A 6,008-nucleotide genomic window follows, 5' to 3' on the forward strand; every position below is an offset into this window, starting at 1 on the left:
TTTAAGCTACTCAAATCTTACACAGCTGATTTATTTTTTAACAGGCTATTGCAGATTATTTCTGAGGCAAGAAAAAAACCCTATAAATTAAAAAAAGAGCGGGAAAATATGCATACGCACAGTTTTAGCCGAGTTCTTAAGTTCAGAGGATGACGACTGGGAGGCAGCCAAAACCAACTGATGGAGGAAAAAGGCATGGAAGATGGGAAGCACATATAATTCCCAAATGCTGGTTTGCTGTTTCCTGCATAGGGAAAGCAATGCACTGCTTAGATCTATCTAACCTACGGTAGTGTTTTAATTATACAGTGTATAATTTTTTCTGGCTACTAAGTTGTTTAAACATGTCCTTCTATGAAGGCAGCAACCAATGAGTGGCTGGTGCTGAAACATAAACACTGAATGTTTTTAGTTCTGACCAGTTGTGGTTAACTGATGAGCAGCTTGGCCTAGACAGACACACAATTCCCTCTCTCCTTTTAAGCTTTTTCCTTTATGCAGGGGTAACTAACCTATAGCTCAAGTGCAGCTCATGTGCTACAGCTTTTGCTGTAGCCAACAATAAGAAACTATTAATGTGGAGGCTGCTTGATAATGCACTTGTGGGAGGAAGCCAGCTTGCTCGGGTGTCCTGGTTTCGGCTGGGATAGAGTTAATTTTCTTCCTAGTAGCTGGCATAGTGCTGTGTTTGGGATTTTGGTATGAGAATAATGTTGATAACACACTGATGTTTTAGTTGTTGCTAAGCAGTGCTTACACTGGTCAAGGACTTTTCAGCTTTCCATGCTCTGCCAGGTGCACAAGAAACTGGGAGGGGGCACAGCCAAGATAGTTGACCCGAACTGGCCAAAGGGCTATTCCATACCATATGGTGTCATGCTCAGTATATGAACTGGGGGGAGTTGGCCAGGGGGTAGCAATCGCTGCTTGGGGACTGGCTGGGCATTGGTCGGTAGGTGGTGAGCAGTTGTATCACTTGTTTTTTTTCTTGGGTTTTGTTCCTCTCTCCCTCATGCTGTTTTCCTTCTCATTACAATTTTTTATTATTACTATTTTTTTGTTCCAATTATTAAACTGTTCTTATCTCAACCCATGAGTTTTCTTACTTTTGCTCTTCAGATTCTCTCCCCCATCCCACCGGGGTGGGGGAGGGTGAGCGAGCGGCTGTGTGGTGCTTGGTTGCCAACTGGGCCTAAACCACAACACAGGGCCAGTGGGACAAAAAGGGTGGTCACTTCTACTCCTGTAGTTCTCCATTGTATTTAAGACAACATACTATGAGCCCAGAAGGAAAAGCAAAACAAAACTATAACACAAAACTTTTTGCAAATATATTTTAATTATTTCAAATATATTTGCCTAATGGCAAATAGTGCAAGTTGTTTCAAGTTTTGTTCACTCCTCGTTTCGTCAAGAATTTGACGTTTGAGTTATGGGCTGTGTGATGCTTCAGTGCAGCCCGTTGTTAGCAAAAACATCAGGACATGCACCTGTGCCTTGAAACACATCAACCCAGTGGTTTTCTAAGGGTATTGTCTATGAAACACGACCTGACAGGTCTCCCTTCACCTCTGTCCTGCAAACTGGTATACTTCGTCAAATACTTGATGCCCTGCCTTCGTGTGGTAATTTACCTTGTAAAATTTCAGATTTTTTTTTTTATACAGTTTGTTCAAACTTCTAAGGTACATAGGCACCTCTGATCTACCTTTGATGTTTTAGAAGCACTATCTTTTGCTACAAAGCAAAAACTTTGCCAAAAAATTTTTACTTTATGTGTTTATTATTATCATAGGAGGTAGTAGCTCTGGGCATGACACAAAGTGCTGCTTTTTTTGAATACAGCAACAGTCCAGAAAATTTACAATAGAGTATGAGGTTCCAGGCAACAGGAAGTTACGTGTAGACAAAGCAGCACGATAATACTGTGTCATCACGGGCCCAAGCCGAACTCTTGCTGAGTGTTAGCAGATGTCCTCACTAGTCAGTGAGTCAGCCAAGTACTTGTACATCTGAGCGCTAATGTAGAAAGGGGAGAGTCCATGGTTAACAGTCAGCAGTGAAGTCGGATTGTCCCGTCAGGGAATGCCACTCTTAAGTGTTACAAAATGATAACGTAACCTCAATTCCAAAGATTTATTAAGACTGAAGAAACCCAGAGCAAGGTTTTTTTTAATCTCTTCATAAAACTGGAGCATAGGCTTGCACAAATCAGTGGTGTTACTTACCACCTTTGGCCTGGTCCTTTACGTGCAGCTGTTACTTTACAAGAGAGATTCACACCTAAAGCAGCTTCTTCTCCTCTTAAAACCTTGCTCTCGGTTTTACAGCCCCCTTGGGTAAATGTTGTCAATCCATGAGTGGGACAAGTCTCAAGGGAGCTGTGTAAAGGGGATGCTTCAGTAGATGGCACTCTCCCTCTGAGCGAGGATGAGCAAATACCTCAGCTAAGGAGTTTGATGCAGTGAGAGCAACTTCCTTTATACTCTACAGAAATCGCAGTGAATGCAAACAAATCTCTGCCTAACTATGCAATGAAGTAACCCCTGGCAGTTTTTCACAAATCTGGATCTATCAAGTCCTTGCATCTGGCTTCCTCCCTGCTTAAATGGCTATAGTCTGTTTCTGTTCAGCCTGAATTCCTCCTGAAATCTTAATGGTGAATATATACATAGATACACACACACACACACAGAGACATAGATATATTTTTAAAAGAGATATATATACTCATTATATATATAAAAGATACATATATTTAAAAGAGCTTAGTAGTGATGTAAGTTACACACATCAGACACAGAGTTTAGAACTGTTCTTCTTCCTCAACCATTTTTTTCTAATTCAGGATTTTATTTTACTATTCTGTCAATGGTAGATCCAGTTTAAGAACTTAATGTTTGGTTTGTTGATTGTTTTTTGTTGTTATTTTGAAGCCACAAGATTTCACAGATTCAGTTTAAAGAGCAGTCACACTGAATTAGTACAAGTGAGGAGGACTTAACTGCAGGTATGGGGACAGTAAAGACCTGCTAGGCATTCGGGGAGCTATCGTCTTTTAAGTCAAATCTGTTGCTAACCCAGCAGTAACGCACAGACGTCATCTTACAGCTTTCTAAACTGTACAGTGTTTTTCTCGCCCTTGAACAGAAGGGTGAGAGAAGAGAGTGAAAGAAATGTGTGTAAGACAAAGGTTGCAATAAAAATTACATGGGACAAATTCATAAAATGCAAATTTAATTAGTTCAGATTCTTAAAGTTTTGGATTCTTGAGTAATATAAGTATGTTATTTCAATTTATTGCTTTTTAAGCATTCCTTTAAGCATCTATCTTCTTATTTGACTGGCACACAAGTCAAATAAGACTCCATACTTTCTCAATCCCTACCTCTGTCCTACATTCTCCAAAAATCTTTTCTACTGATTAAAATCACAGTGATAACAGTAATTCTAAAACGCAGAACCTGAAGCTATAATTTTCTTCCTTTAAGAGGGAAGCATTTGCTACTGTGGCTCAAATAAAGCTGTTGACCTCTGTTTTTTCCAATATTCATGTCAGAGCCTGAGAGTTTTTTGGGCCTGTTAGAATGAAGAGGCCCTAGGTAATGTATGAAAGAGGAGTATAAAGAGTTTTTGTGTACATCTCTCCAGTACCAGTCAACTTTTGAGCAATCGAAAGTTATGTACCATTGCGAACTAGGTAAAGGAATTTCTGATTCAAGCAATGGCATGCTGCACGAGTGACATGGCGGATGAATTTAGTGGTGAACAAATACATTTTTAGATTTTCTGTTCTTAATTCAAAACAAACCTGCTGCGAGTGTCGGATGCTTAAGGGACTGTGCCCAAAAGCAATATTTTCTGTCCTTTGCAGAGAAACTACATAGCAGGTAAAATGCTGGACCAGTGGAAGCTCTCTGTTGAAAGTGCCATTTAGCTACAGCATTCATCTACTATCTGGCAAATAGATTTAAACTTCCACATGCATTTTATACAGAATTCCAAATAGTCTTCATACAGTAAGGTTACTCCTTGGAAGTCTCCTTTGCACATGACTGAAAGGAAATTGTTTGGGGAGGCTTTTTTTAACACTTTACAAAGGAACTGATTTTTTTCCTTTAGAAAAAAATCAGGGTGTGGGGCTTCTACTGTTTGGAACATGTTCTTTAGAAGAATAAAAGCAAAATGGTTTAACGCTGTTACGGTACTACTGATTTTTTCCCCTTCTACTTCTGCAGTCTTGAGCTGACACTTTGTTCAATCAGATAAGGAAATATATCTAGGTCATGAAACTAATCAAAAACATAAGGTTTATGGTTGCAACCTTTACCCTTTACAGCAGCAATTGTGAATTCAGAGGAGGTTTGAGGACCTACAAACCAGCCTTCTGCACTGGCTTTCAAGTAGTGGTTTCAAATCAAAGAACAACAATTTCCTGACTGAATCATCAAACTAAGTATTGGGACACCTGAGTTTTATGCCCGTAGGCAAATTATAGCCTAATTTTCAGGTATGGTGCATTTCTTTAACTCCCATTTATTTCAAATGGAGTTACGAGAGCTCAGCACCTCTGAAACTTGTTTTTAAACAATTTTGGGAATATTTTCCTTACAGATACATTGGAAAGCTGTTTTAATGTTTGTAATACATTTTCAAATGCTTACTAAGAATATGTTACAGAAATGCAGTCATTACTAACAAGTGTCTCATTGAAACCATCCTGTTTTTTTCTCATCTCCATGCAGTACAGTTCAAATCACCTTAAAAAAACCCTTCACAACAATTAAACCTTACAGTTCTGTAGACAGGATAGAGCAAGAGACAGAATACACGTGATGGATTCCCAGAGGTCTGCCACCTCCCTGCTTTTAGGATGGAAGCTGAAGGGTGGAAGATGATGAGCAAAAGGTGAAGAGCAAGTGGTGGCAGAAGCAGGACCTGACAATCACATGGATTCCCTGTATTTTAGAAGATCTGTACTGAAAGGATCCAGAAGATGTGGTGAGAAAATAGGCATAGTAGTCTCACTTTTGATAATATTAAGAAGCCAGACAGAGATCAGAACTCTGTGGGCTTGCAGAGTTGGTCAAGGAAGTAGCCAGAAAAATCGAAGTCATGCTTCTTGGTAATGGATTGCATTGTGTAATAGAGGTCTCGTACCTTTTGGTTTATGGTTGTAGGTGGGTTTATCTGTGCCATGTGGTATTTGTGTGTAGGAAAATTACACCATGTGTAAATAAGAGAAGACATAGCAGTAGCTGGACAGACCAGTGAGATTTGGGTGAGCCTGTTCATCACTGTTTGGAGATGGGTGCAGAACAAAAGGTTGATTTTCAAACATGATTTATTTAGAAACTTAAGATCTATTAAAGGACAGTGAGGCTAAAACTTACCAATAAATGTATCAAATGCAATGGTTAGAATAAATCCATCAAATCCATGGATAAAGAGAAGTTAATGAAAGTGATCAGTACTCAGCAGACCAGTACCTACTGGTTTCATAATGAAGGTGATCTTGAATCAAACCAGATTTTACTGGAAAGTTCAAGAATATTACAAATGTCACTTCATGCTACATTAATTAAAACAAGGTAATTTGTAAAACTGTTCAACCGAGGGTGGGCACATGCACCAGGCTGGGGAATTAAGCAAAAGGATGGAACAAGAGGAGAACTGCTCTTTTTCCTTTTGCTTCCTTTTTCAGCATGAAAACTGCAGATGATTTTTGCATCCTCTCATTGCCAGCTTATCCAGCCCACTCTGCAGGATTTGCTTGACAGGAGGAAAACATAGTTCTAACTGCATTTGGCCACTGTATTTTTTTTTTCAGTTTTCTATTCTTGCTGATTTGCAAAGTGTCAGTTGACTGAGTTATGAGCTGTTTGCCCAACAGGGCCTTTGTTCTGGTCTGTGCTTCAGCAAAAACTGGAAAAACCTGTTCGTGTGCTCCCTTTTTTTTTTTTTTTGATCTTCCTCTCCCATTGGCAGCTGCAGCTTGTATACATGCA

The sequence above is a fragment of the Mycteria americana genome, chromosome 3 (genome assembly GCF_035582795.1).
Source record: "Mycteria americana isolate JAX WOST 10 ecotype Jacksonville Zoo and Gardens chromosome 3, USCA_MyAme_1.0, whole genome shotgun sequence".
Classification (NCBI taxonomy): Eukaryota; Metazoa; Chordata; class Aves; order Ciconiiformes; family Ciconiidae; genus Mycteria; species Mycteria americana.